Below are 19,019 nucleotides of genomic sequence, written 5' to 3'. Positions count from 1 at the left end.
GATCGCAATGCGATGGCGCGTGTAGGTTATCCCCTGAACCTCACGCGAGTGTTGCCACTTTCGATACCGAATTGCGCCCACTATGGTGCAAGGGAGCAATATATGCCAATCTTAGGCGCACCTGCTGGGAGACTAATACATAATGCCATAATTGTTAGTTCTAGGAAGTTAATGGTTCAACCAACTGAAGTAGATTGTAATTAATTTCGCAACAAAGTTGCGAAGAAGAACAGGCAAGAAAGCTGTAGCTATATGAAGTTACAGATTGAGGGGTATACGTGGCCTGCTCATACAGAGCGCCGTATGGTGGCACCTAAACGCATAAGGACGCAAGAAAAAATGAAGAAAGATTGCTTATCTTGTTGCTGTTGCTTGTGCTTCCGGTAGTCAAGCTTCGACAAGTCTTGAGTGCCTTAAGGGTGTTGCCGGCGGCGGCAGAAGTACGCCCCCTTAAGTTATTCTTATACCTTTTGCAGGTTAGTAGTGAATGCATTTCCTTTGATCTGTTCTGCCTTGACTTCCTTCCTATGCCAACGCTGTTGCCACCGTGCTAATTGGAGTATTTCTCTCGCTCTTCTTTAGTGTTCAGAACGATCCTCCATTGCCTTGACTTGCGTGCGCCATTTCCACGCCAATTGGCGTACCAAGAAAAACGTGTGCCTTTCTTGCAACCCCCCTTCCTACTGACGGACTCATGAAGTACTTTGAATGTGAGTAAAGCTACAATCTTATGTGGCGATCGCTTCGGCTGCTCTGAGTCTGCGTATAAGGGGAAATGCGATAGCGGATGCAATGCGTAGCGATATTTCGTGTACAGAATGGCAAAGGCGAAAACAATAAGCAAACAGGCAGTGGATTCTGAACTTACCGTCATTTTGGCAGACATAACTCGCGAATCGAATAAATCTGCCCACTTCTCGTGACAAGGGAAAGACGCCACAACCCGAATGAAGCTTACGCAAAAAAAAAGGACGAAAGAAAAGAAATTGATGAGGTGCTAAAAATCAGGTAGCACAGAAAAAAAAAAAAGAAATGGCTACAGCTTGAAAAAGCGTGTCTTCAAAGATGAGAAAGACGGCCCCACAAGCGAAATCCAGCAACCCAGGGCATCGGTAAACCAACCATGAATGTCGGAGCTGGAAAGTTGAATGTAGAAGTAGGCGGAATTATTCTGTCCGATAACGAAGGCCTCCTTACTAAGCCATATCGGCCGTGGTGGTTCAGTACCTACGGCCTTGCACTACTAAGCACATGGCTCGTGGGTTCAATTTACAGCCGCGGATGCAGCCTTTCGACGGGGGTAGGAATAACAAAAACGCTCGTGTATTTAGATTTAGGTGCACGCTAAAGAACTCCCGGTGGTATAAATTATTCAAAAGCTCTCGACTACGGCGTCCCCGATATCTGACCATCCGTTGTGCAGTTTCGGAAATTTAAACCCTGAAATTTGATTTTTTTTTGTTTGGGTACTTTTGAGCGTGTGCAAGCCGGTCAGTAGCGCGTGGGAATCGCGAACACCCAAGAAGTAGGTTGCTATGGTGGGAATATTTATATGAGCTTTCTGGTAGTTTATTGCAGTAACCGATCGATAATCCGTGGAGGCTTGTATAATAAGAATCTTAGTCCAACAGTTTTTTCGTGTCAGCTGTGTCTCATTCTTGTGCGCCGCCGCTATGTCTGATGGGCGCAGCTTTTCATTCGTATCCCCCCTTTCTATTTTTGTTAGAAATCGGTCCAATGCATCCCAGAATAAAACATTTTACATAACAGAACACGCACGTGGCCAACATCGAACGCCTTTTGTCAATACGCGACTCTCGCGGGTCAATACAGTCCTTTAAACGCCCGAGTCATTTTTCATGCGTATCAGAAACCTCGTGACAGCACGTAGGCTGGCACGAGGAGGTCTGTTGATTACCTGAATTATACAGGCGCCGGACACTGACAGAGTCCGGTTTCGATGCACGCAGTCGTCGAAAGTCCCGAGGCCATCATTTTGTCTCGTAAGCGTCTCTCGGGCTTAATGAAGGGCTACTTGATGAATTCTACATCCCCTTACTGCAGAAGCATTGAACACTCCCATTTCGCCTCGAGTGGAGCCAATACGTTTGCGCGCTCGTTCTTTTAAAAACGCAACTTTTTTTTTGCCTGTTCCCTAGGGCCTGGCGTTAATCATCGTTTCCTAGCCATATATATTTGTGGACACGTATGCACATAGACAACTTGGCCCATTGGGCGCATGCCCGAATGAACAACTTCGAAACTAGGCATGCGGCCGTTCTTGGCCGATCCCCCAGAATAGATGTGCGGCTGTGACACAAGTTGCATGGAGCCTTAAATGTATTGTAGATGTGTTTTGTACGCGTAGGATGTTTGTGGGCCGCGCGGGCGTTGCTAAAGGCCAAGCCGACCGTCCGTCCGTACTTAGTACCAATTGTAAAAGCGAAGCCCAGTCAAGAGGAATGTGTACGGTGCACGCATGAATAGTTATTCGTTTTTCACGCTCTTCGTTACGTCGTCGTAGTCCTGGGCTGTACGTGACTCACCTAAAGCTGTGTGGGAGACAGCAGCCACGTTTCTTGAGCCAAGGATGATACGTAGCAATATGACGGTCAGCAGTGGCTGGGACAAGCTCACCCGATCGTGCAGTCGAATACTCCAGCGCTTGCGAGGCCACTTCAGCCGTGCTAGATGGCGGGGCTGGGTTGCTACATCAGTACATCGGTACAACAGGCAGATGTCACTAAACTTATGCCAAGACTATGATGATAATGATGCTTATGGGAGGAAGAATTATGGTGAGAGCTGTACTGCCGCACAGAAGTACGATACACGTCTAAAAATTATGCAGGTCCCACGCACTGAGAATCGCTGTTATACGAAACATATTGCAAGTAGCTGGCTGTGCACCACCACTTGGGGTCCTGCAAAGCCTTAGATGGACAACCATGCTCGTGTAAGTCGAGCAGTAGAGTGTCTGACACCAGTAAGGGTACCATGACGGTGCAGAGGATAGCATGACGTCTTTAGAATGACGACGGACTTGTTGTGGTCCGACGAAGCGGGACCTATTCGGTACCTGTTCCTGTATTTTCTTCGTACGTTCGGCTAGCTAGTATGCTCCAATTTCGACCGACGAACTGGTGCCATTGAGCGCGCAGTTCTTTTAAACTTAATGAAACAGTGAATTACGACATAAAACCTGTGCATATATATTGCGTTATTCCGCCCTTGGTTGTTTATTCTTGTCCAGTTTTCTCGCGCTGTTGCCACATGTTCTCGAAATGTACCAAGCTCAGTTTTCAACTTCCCATTGCATTGTTGCGTATACGTCTGACGCTGTGCATTCGTCTGATTTGGTGCTTGCATTTCGGCCAAGCTTGTGTATGGTGTCTAAACAGTGAATCTTTGTGTTTGTCGTATCTGAGTTGAGCCGAAGAACGGGGTATTTTCCGTAGGCTCTGCCGCAGTTCGAAATTATGTGTATGATGATCAGATCGCAGGAAGACAAATACAAGATTACAAAACCACGCGATAAACTCCGTCTAATAACGAAGCGTACATTGGAAACTGAGGGAAGAGGCATACATACTTTCTGTCGGCGAGGATCATCGTAAATGCCTTCCCACTCGTCCAACTCACAATCCATCTACGAAAGGATGTCGCGGTTGTTTTTCGCCGTCGGTGTTGTCGTTGGTCCAGATATATCGTTGAATTGGCTGCCGCTGAAGGGTTTCTTTCGAGAGGGCCTCTGAAGTTCTCTTTTTGTCTCCAGCTCATTCGTTTAAGCGCTTCACAAGAGCTCGAGACTATTATGTCGTCACTGGGCCGAGACCGAACCGAGCACTATCGAGATCTAATAATAGGTCAGCAAAAGTACTAGACAGGGTGAGTAGTTCATAGTCTTCTTCTTGTCCTCCGATTGCTAATTTCAAGCGAGTAGAGTCGTTAGAGACGATCGTTGAATGCCCCCTCCCCCGCTTCCGTTAATTTCCTTTTGTTTGATTCAACTACTATTAATACTGCGCATCATTCGCCTCGCTTTTCGCGTGTTAGCTTCTCTCGCTTTTCTTGTCTTTCTAATCTCGCATATACGAGCACGAGGCACGGTTGCTGCTCATTAGCGAAATTAAGAACGCTGGAGCTTTGGGAGGCGCACAAAGGCATTCGGGCTGGTGGTCCTCGGCGAAGTTGCTCGAACGAATTAACACGCTGCTCGGCTTAAGTGCCTCGCAAATGCGATTTGCGCGCGCACGTGCCCATGGGCGTCCGGACGGCGTGAGAGGAGCCATTAGTTGCAGAGTTGGCCCTGCTTGCTCCAGGCCTGTCTGACAGCCGCTCGTGGTGCTGAAACATTGGCAGCGGGGAATGATTTTATCGCAGTCGCAGCAGCGTGGAACACGGTGCACAGAAGCGCTCGAGGGCTGTCTTCTGGCTGTAAACAAGTTTGTTTCTGTGTGGGAATGCAGCTGGCTTACTACTCTCATTTTTACTTGCTGCCGCCTTCCTCGCTTCACAGTTGTGTGGGGGAGAGGAGCATTGTGGCCTATTGATTTACTGTCGCTGCGAGTATATGTCAATGCGGGAGCCTGCAGTCAAGCTGCTGTTATCGGAGATTTTTCTGCTGGCCTCTCGCATTGTGTACGACTCGGCGTGATGCAAATAAGGTGTATTATTATTATTACTAATATATTATTCGATGTCCAAGACGACACGGCACATTCCCACCGTCAGCTGCCGCCGCATAAAGAACATTGTGGAGATGCCGTATACAGCTTTGCTAAGAAGGGACAAAGTTGTGAATCGCACAGTAGTCGCATTCATACCACAATTACACATTATTCGATTACAGTCTGCGCCCTTCTGGACGAATGCTTCTTTGTTAATGCGGATGCCACCGGCAGCAACTTGTAGCGGTTGCCATTGGGAGAAATCAATTTTCAGCACGTGGTTTATAATAACACGCCGCAGAAGCGGCGACGCTGCCTCTGTAAGCTCTTCGCATTCACGTCCGCCGGTGCGAACCGACCCTGACAGCTGCGCCGTCGTATTCGTCAGATGCTTGATTGATTACATCTATTTGGATGTAATTGGAAACGTAGGTAACCGCTTCCTCGTCAGCTTCATCACAAACAATAATTTGTCGCGTGATGAAAAGACTATAACATGAGGCAATGTAGCGGTATATTTCGACAGTAAAGTACTTCTCCCAAACTTGTGGGGACAGTGTGCTGCCACCGAGGATCGGAACGGAAGTGCTGTCTTCCGCTACGGGGTTTGACACACGCTCTCAGCGGTATGTGCGGCGGTTCAGGTGTCCGCCAGTGTGTGAGACAGTTACAGCAGTTTTCGCCTTTCTGTAGTAACTTCCTCTTTCGTGATAAACGCGTCTATAACCTCCACAGTAATCGCGGCGAGACGCACTGCGTCTCCTCGCGATCAGTAGCGCAAGTTTAGGTCCCCAAAACAACGCTTTGCAAGGAATTAGCGCAAACAAAGGACCAGCTGAGGAAGGACACGTGTGTGCGTGTCGGCCGGTGTGTTAGAGTTGCTCCACTTTGGCAAAAAAAGAAAAGCTATCTCATTAGACGGATAATTGAAGCAGCAAAAATTGATAGTCTGGGCTCTTGGTAAACGCGCCTCCAATTCTCTATCTCCATAAAAAATACTTATTGTTTTTAATGTAGCGATTAGTGTGCGCATGACAACTATGCTGTTTGAGCGTCATCTGTGTGCGTATATGCTTGAGCCCAGTTTTGAATTAAAGCATTCGTTGCCGTTGGCGCGCGTTTGTCTCCTCCTTCGGTATACGTTTAATTCGCGCTATTTCCTTGCAAGATGCGGTTCTGCTACAAATATTGCGCGACTTCTTACGGTATAGTTTGGAGCGCAGTTCATTTGAAAGATAAAACTGCAACGTGAGATGCGCGGATTAACGAACACATAATCCTAATGCCAGGAAGTGTGCGAGAACCAGTGCTGGTATTGCTTGCAGTAAAGCTCCTTTCTTTTTTCGAGTATATTCTTATAATACGTCTTCCCCGAGAAATGTATTTAATGCACGACGTCAAAAAGCGGGGAAGACAGTTTTTTTCAAGGACAATTACAAGAATTTAACTCAGTGTCGCGCGAGCTATATCGGTGAAGCTCTGGCCGGTCAGGCCTCAACAACTAAGGACTACAATACAAAGAATGACGCACTTGTTACCGATTGCTTAAAGCTCGAATAGGTTAAATATAAAATTAAATTAAATTATGGGGTTTTACGTGCCAAAACCACTTTCTGATTATGAGGCACGCCGTAGTGGAGGACTCCGGAAATTTTTACGACCTGGGGTTCTTTAACGTGCACCTAAATCAAGTACATGGGTGTTTTCGCATTTCGCCCCCATCGAAATGCGGCCGCCGTGGCCGAGATTCGATCCTGCGACCTCGTGCTCAGCAACCTAACACCATAGCCACTGAGCAACCACGGCGGGTTAATATGAAATTATGTATGATTTCGTAGCTACGTTCTACAGTACGAAAAAATGACCTACACTCTGGGCATATACCGGGCATCCTATGTAGCTGTTGTCACGATCGCGTCTTGCGGTAGGATTTACGATTCCATCGCGTACTCCCGCTGCCGCGAGAAACGGCGCGCCATCCGAAATGCGTATTTGCCGGAATAAAGATGAAAACACACAAAGTGACGACACCAATTACCCGTGTCGTCGTCCGTGTGTTGCTATCTTTATCTGCCTCTGCCTTTTTATCGGCAGGCATTGTCACGTGTGCATTGTTTTACTTATTGCCGGAGACTGTTTGCCACTTTATTATCACTGTTATCGAGTGGTCGCTCGGCGCACGGTGAGCTTACTGTATGCGAAATTTGCTGAATGTAGCGGCCGATTTTATACGAAAAAAAATTCTTGTCTAACAAGATTACGCGTGATGCGAGTACTGTTGCACCATCAGCACAAATTGAAACGCGAACAGGGAATAATTGGCCAGCACTCCTCTTACGCGTAACTACATGGAAGTTGGCGATGCGTGATTGCTCTGTAGTCAATTTTTAAACGTGGAATAGTTCCAAGTGTACGTTTTGGAGTCTGAATCAAACCTTTGTTACAAATGCAGTTTGACTTGGAAACGGACCAACTCGTTGGCGTAGGTTCGAAAGTGTTCTCATTTGAATTTGTGTTGATGCTATCTTCTCGAATGTTTGCGCTGCTGAACTCGAGGTCGCAGATTCGATCCCAGCCACGGAGGAAGCATTTCGATGTGGACAGAATGTAAAAACACTCGCGTACCATTCATTGGGTGCACGTTAAAGAACCGCAGGTAGCCGAAATTTATTGGAAGCCCCCCGCTGCAGTGTGCTCCATAATTTGTTCGTAATTTTGGCATGCACATCCCAGAATTTATTTATTTTACTTCTCGAATATACAGTACTCACGGATTGAAATAGGACATTCGGAGCGCGTGGCCATGGCTACATGCAGCGCTGCTCGTGGATGCTCATGGAACCAAAGTGCTGCATTGTAGTATAGCGCGAGGGGGAGAACATCTACGGAACAGATTTTCTCCTTCCGGTCGCCAACGAGCCGGCCTGTGGTTTAACACACTGCCATTGTGGCGCTGCAAGGCTTGAGCGCCTTCGTGTGCCGACCGATATGGCTCGACGGTGCGCACCTGCGCGAGCAGACGACGCTCTCGGTTTATCTTTCTTTACATTCTCGTAGCGCATGATAGATGGGATAGATGGCATGTGGCAGCTATAGGTATGTGTTTTCATCAAAAACTACGTTTTATATTCCGTGCACTCCACTATCACGATGAGAGAGCGCACGCCGAAAAACTTTTCACCGGCGCCTTGTTTCGTGCGTCGGACACAAGCAGTTCGTAGAAATGGTCCCTAAAGGCAGTGCATTTTGCCAGCAGTCAAGAGCAGGACCCCCTATCGACGCGGTTATCAATCGCAATGAAGTAAAATAATGTCTTGTGTTCTTTCCGCTTCCTTCACCCAGGTTCGACGCCCCCAATGTGCATCGTGCTGCAAGCAGCGGTCGATGCAGCGTCAAGGTGTGGGGCTGCATTTCCAAAGACGGCTTAGGTCCGCTTGTGCATATGGACGGCCGCTTTAATGCCGCAGCATACTTAGGCCTCCTCGACACCGTCCTTATGCCGTACGCCCTGGATGGTCCATTTAAGGATGGCTTGTTTTACTTGCAGCACGACCGGAGCCCAGTTCACACCGCAGCACCCGTGACTCGCCTGCTGGAAGACAGGTGTGTAATGGTGTTGAACTGGCTTCCGCAACGTACGGACATGAATATTACTGAGAATGTATGGGCTGAAATAAAGAAGGCCCTGTCTCGTCGGCCGCTCCACGGGTGTTTTTTGGACATGCTGTGGGTGGCTGTTCAAGAAGAATTGGACACGCTAGCACGTTCTTCCTTGGCTGATAGCCTCTACGAAAGCTTGTCACGCAGAATGTCTGCCGTATTCGCTGCTAAGGGCGAACGAACAAAATACTGAGACTTCGTTTAAATGTTGCACGAGGACAGACCTGTGACTGCTTCTTTCTTTTTTGTCGTTACGACAAATCCTGTGTCTGAATTGCACAGCATGCGTACCGCATCGCCAAACGCGTGTAACGAGATCGTCGTCTGCTCGCGCACATGCGCAAGCAGACGACGGCGCAAAACCGGCAGTGCGCACCGCCGAACCATTCCGGTCGACACACGAAGGCACGCAAGCCTTGCAGCGCCACGCAAGCAGTGTGGTAAACCACGGGCCGGCTCGTTGACGACCGGAAGGAGCAATTCTGCTTTGTAGATGTTCTCCCCCTCGCGCTATACCACAATGCATCACCTTGGTTCCATGAGCATCCGCGGGCGGCGCTTCATGTAGCGACGGCCACGCGCTCCGAATGTCCTATTTCAATCCGTGAGTACTGTACGTGAGCTCCTGCTATTACTCCCTAATGCACGATGATACAGGCATAAATATGGTTGGCTTACCTGACTCATGAGTTTAGGTTCGACTGCCGATGACTGGCATCACCGCTATAAACATTGCTTGTCTTGCTTGTCTTTCTGGGCACGAGTTCGTCTGATGAAAAGTTAGGGTTAAACTGAAGCTTTTTCGTGGTGTTCAGTTGTATAACATTGTGACAACGTAACAATATTTACTTCAGAAAGTGCCAACTAGGTCAAGAAGCAACTGGTTCGTTGGCTGTCCCTCAGTGAAACGGTGCCATCTGCTCTCGGAGATCATCCATGAATCGGGAGGACCAGGATCCAAGAACATAAATATTTTGAGGAAACTACATTGAAAAAAATAAAGGAAAGTGAAGTGTCATTCCACTCTGTGAAAGTGGAGGAGCAGCGAAGCTGTAGCACATCACACAGGGTTAGACAAGGGTGCATGCATTAATTTTCATCATTTGGTAGTGGTAGTGACAATAGCTTTGTGATTACTGTGATATATACGTATTGGTTCGCTTAGAACCTGAGAGATATCCTTCGCCAAAGCTAAATCTATACATGACCATTCTTGAGTGGTTGGGGGACTTCGTTTGGTGTATCACATCAAAGCAAATTCTTATAACAAACTCTAAAACTGGTAGAGCGCAACATAGAAAGGAAGAAACAAGCCGAGCCGGCCAGATAAAGCAACAGCGCTCTGTTCCTTTATCTGGCAGGCTCGGCTTGTTTCTACCTTTCTATGTTGCGCTGTACCAGTTTTAGAATGCAAAAAATCGCCCAATCCTCAACCCTAGTGAACTTATAACAAAAGTGAGTCAACCATTTCTTGGCTGGTTTTGAAATGTCCCCATTGAATTCTCCAACGTTGATCACAGGAGGGTTTACATCATGGCTAAACCATTGAAAGTTGTGGGGATTTGGGGAATTCGACGCGCCATGGCGCGGCCGCATTTCAGCCATGTCTGCAATCCAAAAAGCCATGCCGTTCTTGCTCCGAACCAGTTTTAGCGGTGGCGCTCCACTCGCCATGGTTCGTGGGTGAGGGCGGAGCTAGTGACGTCACGGGAGTGGCCCTCGTGGCTACTGCCGTGACGGTACGGGCTCTCTTCTCCTTTGGGACAGCACCCGGTACGTACGATGCTCTCTCTCATCCGCCGACACCTTTGTGACTAGGATTGAGCTCACGCACGGCGCCTTTGCCCGTGCGGGGAGCGCGTACCTCGTGTTGTTTCCTATCCCGACGCTAAGCCTAAGAACGGGTGCCTAGTGCTCGCGCGAGGTCGTACCACGCCGAGCCGCACTCATCGAAGGCCCAAGCCGAAGGAGATTGCCCGAGCTCTCGCGATTTGGCCCATTGGTTATCGCCAGAGCAAGTAGCATAGCCGCCGGGACTTTTCCTAGCGGCGCGTCCCAGCTTGAGCCTGTGCTCTCGCAGCGACGTGCTACAGGCGCCCTTGGCTGTATTTTTCGCCCTTGGTGCGGGACCCCTTTGGTTCCCCGCCGTCCCGGGACCGGGCGTTTGTGCAGTGTTGGGTGCCGTTGGAAACAATAAACGGTTTCCTTCATTTTAGGGCAATACTGTGTTTTGCGTGCGTCGCTCGGTGGCCCCTTGTGGCCTGAGCTCGCGCGCAGCGGCGCTAGAGGCTGACGCTGACGCGGCCCTGTGGCTCGCTAAGCTCGAACCCGCGGTGGTCGGTACTCCTGTGAGACCCGAAGAATCCCACAAAGTGCGTGTTCATGAACTTCTCGATATCACACTTGGCTGTGCCTGGAGATATATAAACAGTGGATATCACCATTCCGTCTTTCGTTTGTACGGCACAGACATCGCCACAGTCGGTGGCACTGTCCTCTTGCGAGTCGAGGGTGTATGGTTGTACATACATTTTGTCCTTTGCGTATGTGGCAATGCCTCCTGCTGGGTGAGTCCATGTTCTGTTCACAAAGGATTCCAGTATACCCATCGACTTGAAACAATGAATCTTGATTCATTATTATTATTATTATTATTATTATTATTATTATTATTATTATTATTGGCGGAGTGCTTGAAGCCTGCTTCACCTCCGCCGCGGGTACGCCCGGTATTGCACTATCTCAGAAAAATACGCGGAACCCTACCTATACACACCTTTGCTATAAAAAAAAGGAAATAGTAACAAAATAGCACGAACCTAAAAGTTGACTAAAACAGATATAAAGAGAACAATAGCTACATAATATATTAAAGAAGTTCCTTTGCCACAACATCTTCACGCGTCAAGTTTCGTCTTCTTCACTTTCCACCCCACGCACAGCGCGTGGATGTCGTGTTTTTACAAAATACGTTCCTTTTTTTGAGAGATTAAGGCTGCATGCGAGCTCGCACATTCTGCTTTAGCGCTGCAATATCCGAGGACGCGCGGACTCCTCACGCGGTGGCTTCCAGCGTATTACGTTAATTTATTTTTTGCTTTTACTTTTCCCGCACAAGACGCTCGAAGGCGAAGTAATCTAATACTAAGTTGCGTACGCAACTACACGACCGACAAAAATGAACGAGGTGCGCGGGAGGGGGCGGGCGAGGGGGGGGGGCGCATTCTTCGCTCGAAAGTCGATTACACGAAGCTTCTTAAATTGCATTTCTGCGCGAAGAAAGAGCGCTCGTAAGGCAGAGGGCAGAGATACGGATTGCGGCAAGCACCAGAAAGAAAACTTAAGACTGTCGGTGCTCGGCGCATGACAGAAGAAAAAAACATCATAGAAATATAATAGAAAGGCAAGAAATGAGCTAGTGAGCGCCCATTTCGGGCTACCCCGTATTCCACAATTGCAGCTCTTGGCACCGTTCGCATAAATCAAGGACCCTGATAGTCGGAGGCAGCGGGTGCCATTTTAACAATGGCGGGTATAAATGGGATCAGGAGTTCCGGGCGCGAGGATTGGGGGGAGGTCTCGAAGATCGGTGCCGAATCTAGGGTGAAGATTCGACTACTGAGCGCCGGAAGACAAATCACGTTCCGTAAAGTGTTCGCCTAGCAGCGCCTGGACGCAAGGTACCGCAGCACAAGCAGGAAAGCGGAGAATAGGTTTAAGGGGAAAAAAAGTTCATCTAAGATTCTGTACGGTTCTATTACTTTTAGGCCAATTTATATGGATAGTCTGAACTTTGAAGAAAAATCGAAGCATCAAACGGATAGCGACTATTGGATTTCTCTAACGGCGGCCTAATCTTAAAATTGCACTCCCTTGTACTCCACCATTTCTTTCGTGGTGCGGTTTTATTCTGATTTATTCGGACTGGTAAAAAAAAAAACGACAAAGAAAAGAAAAAGAGAACGCGTAGCAACAAAGTATTACCAACTTTTTCTTCCCATTTTATTCCGGTATGTGGGAATTCACAACTGTTCAATCTAAGCTGCGCAGTGTTCAGCGGAGGTTCACTTAATTGCGGTCCTAAGACGTAGCACCGGTTTCGAAGTTATTTGTCCGAAAAAACTGCGGCAAAATGCTTCAACGTGTTATGTACATTTTTTTCCTTTTCGAAGCGTTATTTAACTCTTTCTGGTACAAAGATTCTTGCGGGAATTATATTGTTTCACAAAAACATCACACATGGCGAAAAGCAAACACCAGAACTAGTTTATGAGATAGGATTGTCAGCCTCTCTGATGGCTTTAAAGTTTAAAAAACCACGGAAGGACAGCAGAGGGGACAGAAGAGAAAACACCACTTTGTCGGCTCAGGACGCAATGAAAGCCTGTTTGCTTTGTCAGTTGACGTTAAGGACCTTTATTTTTCTTTACCACACGTTTCACTACTTCACTGAACAGATGAATGCATTGATGAATTTTCCCCTTTAAGGTTCGACTCAGTCTGGCACCAGTGTCAGTGGTTATTTAGAATTACTTTGCTTTTATCTATACATAAACGTACTGTACATACATTGCGAGGGTAAATCTCACCTCCAAAAAGAAGGCATTTGCATCGGATCATGCATCGCTCCTATATTAAGTGATTTTTAGCAAAACTTGACAGATCTGTGTTTGATGCATTATTTAACACTATCGTCTTAGCCACCTTTAGAAGCGCGGATGACTTTTAAATTTTCTTGACAGTGATGTCAGTTCGCACAAGTCTCGTGCTTTGTTAGTTCTGGGCACAGTGCGCTAATCATCATCATTTATTTACCCTTAAAGGCCCTTGGCTTAGGGCATTACATAAGGGGGGGGGGGAGCACTCGTTACAGATACAATGGTCGGTAACAACAAAAAAGCAATACAAAGTGCAGGATTCATGTTCAACATTAACGTGTTTTAAACCACTTGAATTAACCCAGGAATTTTCAGAGAATGGTGTAATAAGGTTCCTAGACGTCAATCTATTTTTGCACGAAATCCATTCGTGTTGAATGCTCCACCCACGTGGCAACAAGCCACTTCTTCCATTCAACTTCGCGCACTCTAAACTTATAAAACGTGGCATTGTTAGCTCATGTTTCAAAAATCCCTTAAGTAAATTCTGCCAACATAAATCAATCAACCGCTTTGGGGAGCAATCTGAACGGTTAACTTTGGCAGGCCATCTATCTCTTGTATAAGTCTCTGTTGTTGAGGGCCTCATAAGCAGCTTTTTATCTGTGTTGAATGAAAATCCAGATGGACCAACTCGGGATAGACAAAAATTGCGATAATCCCGTACATGCATAGAATCGCGCACAATCTGGAAAAAGGTCGCCCAGCGTGCTAATGTCAAAGTTGTCTTTTCTGCCCCTGAAAAAAATTAGGCAGCTTTTGCAAAATGACCGTCCCAGCTTCTAGGTCTAAACGAGGGTGCCTCACCACACACGAATAAATTTATAGACTGCACAAACAATGTGGTATATCCGATCCGCCTGTCCGGGGGTAACTGTTACATAGATGCATGAATGAAAGACTGAAAGAGCAAAAGTACAATGACGGCGCGAAACACTGCTGCATGTGTGGATGTGAGCCAAGATACAAATCATGCACTATCATCGCAAAACACAGGGATCGTGTCACGCGTCAAATAATCGAAGCGGGAAAAATTCTATGTTGAAAGGATGAGTGCATCAGCACCCCCTCTGTCGCGCAAACTGACAAGGAGGTCAGATAATTGGGGCTATCATTACGCTGAATTTTGCGTGGCTTTGTCGCGGCGTTCTGCGCAGGGTTGGTACGCTAGTGTGTTGCTATTTAACGCTGTGCTTTCTGAAAAGAAAATGAACTGTTGGAAGTCAGCGCCCTGTTCTCTATTCTGTCCCCTCTGCTGTCCTTGCGCTGTTTTTCAAACTTTAAAGCATGTTGCAACAACAAGCCCAATTCTACTCCCTTCTTTCTGATGACATTATTGGCTGGTTTGAGGCAGCAGGTAAACACTGTCCTTGCTGATATTTCATAAGTGATTCTGCCAACGCGACGTTCATGCTAGGCTTGTGTGCGGTAGTTTTGGAGCCTGCTGCCTAAGGCACGAATGGATTAATAATAATAATAATAATAATAATAATAATAATAATAATAATAATAATAATAATAATAATAATAATAATAATAATAATAATAATAATAATAATAATAATAATAATAATAATAATGTAATGCTGCCTGGGATGGTACAAAAAGGGTCATCAGATGAGTTGTGGCCACATTACACATTTTTGCGTATGTGAATTATGAAATTCGAAGAACCATATGCTGTCAACGCCTTTACTTGGCAATTCATGAAAAGAGAAATCAGACAGAAAGAAAGCAAACCCAAGTATTATTGCGCAAAAAAAAAAGACGCGGACGTAAGAGAAAACACACCAAGCGCATTGTGTGTCTTCTTCTCTTACATCCGCGTGTTTTTTTGTTGCGCAATAATACTTGAGTAATGGATTACCAACTTGCCAAGAATGCTGCTCTCATTAAAGAAAGCAAGCTTCGACATGTTACCAGAAAATACATCGGGAATTTCTCATTATTTTTGTCTGTATTTCACTCTGGAGATGTGCGAAATAGATATTTTTTTACTTTAGTATATAAAATTTGTAGTAGAGGCGGTTGAGCTTTCTACGGGCGAAACTACACGTGCCAAATGTCAATGTACGTCGTCGCCTACTATACAAAGTGGAAATGTTTTCAAGACTGAACGACTTAAATTCCGCAATTGCAACGTGCTTGTTTCCCGGTAGTTCACAGTGAGTGCTAGGTATTATGGGATCCTATTGGCAAGCAGTGCACAATTTCCGCTCACCTGCACTTGTTTTAGTTCTGGTCCGCAAGAATTATCTTGTTCGGAGTAGTCTTGTATTGCACAGTAACAGGAGGTGGCCACCGCTGTAACAACCGGCGCAGAAACCCTACAGTTAAAAAAGAAGATCTATTGGCATATATCTTTCAATTTTACAAATACGTTAACTGGGGCTGCCTGCGGTATAGACTGTCTTTTATCTCTTTCTTATTTCCTTTTTTTAATTGCATGATAACAGTGAGAAGGTGGTCCTTTTTGGGCCGGATATTCTGTAGTTCCAATCACTGCTCAAGAAATAAACAGAAAATATGAAAACAATAATAAACACTACACACACTGTAACACAAATGTTGGGCTGCTGAGCGCTACATGGGGTCGTGTGATCAAATCCCGGCCACGGCGGCCGCATTTCGATGGGCGCGAAATGAGAGAACATCCGTGTACATTAATGAATCCCGGGTGGTCCAAATTTACGGAGTCTCCCACTAGGGCGTGTCTCATAATCAGATCGTGATTTTGGCACGTAAAATACCGCAATTTAAAATGTCTCCAAGGGTCTCTACAATACAGCGAATGAGTGAACGATGGCGACGACGAGCACTGCCTCTTTCTTTCATTATTTGCATTTAAATCCTCATTCTGAACTGAAAAAAAATGTTAGTTATGTCAAGTTAAAGGAGAGTTTTGCTTCGCCAAAGCGAGATTTGGAGTAAATGTTTTTCTGTGAAAGTTTCAACGAGTTACTTCAATTACTTGGTTATACATGTTAGTTCGTTATAACAAAGTTTGTCTTATAGCGAGGTTTCACATATATGCTAACAGTCGATGGGTCTAGATTGGTAAATGTCCGAGTTATGTGTCTATGACTTCACTGTCTTAATGAAGCAAAGCCTAAATAAAATATCACTTGTGTGTCGAAAAAAAAAAAGTCACTGAGCACGCTAAGGTAGCCTTTACCATAATAAACAGTCCATAGCATGACTCAATCGTGTGCTGCTTAGTTTGAAAAGAGGGCATGCGCCGGGAACTCGCTGAGATAGGAACTAAGAGAGAAAATCTGCAGTTCCCCGAGCCTCGAGCATACATACTAGGAATTCTGAATTTCATATTTTAGGTTGCTTTAGATAAGTACAAGTTCAGAAGCATTACGTGCAAAAAAAAAAGAAAAAAAAGAGAACAAAAGAAGAGCGAACACGCTTCTGGTAGACAGCGTAGCTTGTTTGTGGTTAGTTCCTTAACATTCGTTCGCGGCTCGAGCGCTGCTCATAAAATGTCACAGGCCGGCGCGGCACACGCAGCACCTCCACAGCGTAAGCTGGAGGAGCGGATCCATAGGAGCTCCATTTCCGACCGCACGCACTATAGAGAGTCTTCGCGGCGAAGTCTCTTTGCGTCGTTCGGGAACGATCTGAACTGTCAGGCCGGCGTCCACGGCGAACTGCGGCTTGTGGCGCTTTCTGCACGACAGTCTGCTCAGCCCGACGTTGCCTGGTTTACGATCCGCTTCTTCAGTAGCGCTCCGTAGCTTGCGAGGACGCGTCATAAAGTGTGCCGAAGTGTAAACACAGGTATCGAGGCTACAATGCTAATGGTGATGACGATGATGTTTAAAATGAGTCAGCCTCGATCGAGAAGGTAAAATCATAAACTCCTCGAATGTACGGACGACGGCAGCTGAGGGTGTGGAACAGGCCGCAATAGCGTTGGCCCTGCTGAACGACGGGAGAACGATGGTATACAGCGACTCGAGATCGGCGGTCCGTACATTCGCCAAGGGCACCGCCTTGAAATCGGTCTGCGGATCCTACGGGACAAGGAGATCAAGCAACACACAATCATCTGGTTCCTCGCTCACGTGGTACAGATCAAGGGTGCCACGTCCAACCTTAACGAGTCGGCCCACAGAGCTGCGCGAGGAGTCGTCAACCGCGTAGCTATCGGGTGGCGCAGCGCTGAGGTTCCGCACAATAGAGATCCCCCTGCCTTGTACAACGAATTCACGAAGTACCTTTATTCAGGGAGGCGGAAGTATCCGCCACTTCGCAGTAAATTTAACAGGCCTCAGACATTGACACTGAGACTTTTGCAAGTGGGGGCATACCCTAGCCCCGCCCTCTTACACCGGATCTATCCCGAAATTCAAACGTCAAACACTTACACCCTTTGCTCAGACTTTGCCAACTTAGATCACATGCTCTGGCGATGCACCGCGTTACAGGGCGACGAAGAGGTTACGTCGTCCAAGTGGAAGGCTGCCCTACGCAGTCCCGATTTTGAATCCCAACTACGAGCAGTCCAAGAGGCCCGTGACGTGGGGGAGAGGCTACGTCTTTCTGTCCCGACGTGGGAGCTGCCCTCTACGTGCTAGTGCGCGTCCAGACGGACCTTAATCAAGTTTTTCTCATCCATCCATTCATCCTTCTTGAAACGAGATAGTGACAAAGAGACAACTAGCCTGCTTGATTTAATTAGGCATGCCATACATCTATTGCATGTATGTAAGGCGTCGGCTTGTGAAATTTTTTTCCTCATTACAATCTAACCCTTTTTTGGCCAATTGCACATGGTGGGCAAGACGCTGGCGATAACTGCGATGGACAGCGGACAACGGCGGCGCAGGACAACATCGCCGACCGGGACGGCTATTGGAATGAGCCCATAACAGCTTACGCTGTAAAAACGATATCACTCTTACTTAATGGACTTAATGGACTAATTAATTTGGTCGTGCGGCATAATGCGATTTTATGCGTTTTGTTTGGGTGTACATGTGGGGGAATCCTTTATTTCACGGTAGTCCTATATTGTGCGATATGTACTATACTACGCGCAATGTATGAGCCAACCAAGTACTGAGGGATCACTAAAATTTAGTTACTGAGCGACCTGCCTTGGTAAGGGTGATCGCTACATTGAGGAGTAGCTGGAAGAAAAAAAAAATATTTGAAGCAAGGAACAAAGCGCATTGAAAAAGTAAATAGGTAATGCATACTGGAAGGTACAAACACAAGCATTGTACTGGAATGATGATGAGAGCTTTGCTTGACAATTTTAGAGAAACGTTTTTTTATCCTGTAAAGTGTGCACCGCCATGGAGATATAGCTTAAGCAGGAGAACCACTTTACAGGAGCAAAATGTAGTTACGAAAGATTCTAACAAAAAAAAAGTGCAAAGAAAAAGAACTGTTTAAGACGGCAAACAATGCTTAGAAGTATTTAGAAAATGTCGGGGTGCTTACTTCGCCTTTTGTATACCCAAAATATATTCTGGATCGTAAAATCAACACTTATGAGGAGTGGGATCATCGCCGTAGTCAGCCCTTCTTCGTTGCAGAAGACATGTCTTGCGCGGATCGCTTATATGTGAAACGCGAAGAAAGTGAGAGAGAGTTAGAAATTTGTACCAACTTTAAGCACTGCTGTCATTATGAGCGATGCTATTCAATTTCAATGTTATTTTATATTCTGAATTCAGTTATAAATGAACGTATACTGTGGTGGGACCCGCCGCAGTTGCTTATTGGCTATGGTGTTGGGCTGCTAAGCACGAGGTCGCGGGATCGAATCCCAGCCACGGCGGCCGCATTTCGATGGGTGCAAAATGCGAAAACACCCGTGTACTTCGATTCAGATGCACGTTAAAGAACCGCAGGTGGTCCAAATTTCCGGAGCCCCTCACTACAGCGTGCCTCATAATAAGATCGTGGTTATGGCACGTAAAACCCCATAATTCAATTTTTTTTAAACTGTGTCAGGAGGCAGCATCATTCGCGATTGACTTCAGACCTGCGGCGTCGGGGCAAAGCAGAAGTG

General features: G+C 46.6%; 1 long non-coding RNA gene across 1 annotated transcript in view; it reads left to right on the top strand.

Moving 5' to 3' along the window:
- Nucleotides 1-443: 443 nt before the first annotated feature.
- LOC139057307 (uncharacterized) overlaps nucleotides 444-19,019 on the top strand; it is a 376,778-nt gene continuing 358,202 nt past the window's right edge. The window contains exon 1 of the long non-coding RNA XR_011512683.1: nucleotides 444-710. This is a non-coding gene — a long non-coding RNA (uncharacterized lncRNA). The remainder of the gene's footprint in view (nucleotides 711-19,019) is intronic.

Source organism: Dermacentor albipictus, chromosome 3 (genome assembly GCF_038994185.2).
Source record: "Dermacentor albipictus isolate Rhodes 1998 colony chromosome 3, USDA_Dalb.pri_finalv2, whole genome shotgun sequence".
Classification (NCBI taxonomy): Eukaryota; Metazoa; Arthropoda; class Arachnida; order Ixodida; family Ixodidae; genus Dermacentor; species Dermacentor albipictus.
Note: the sequence above shows the minus strand (reverse complement) of the source record. Positions and strands in the feature narration are given on the sequence as shown.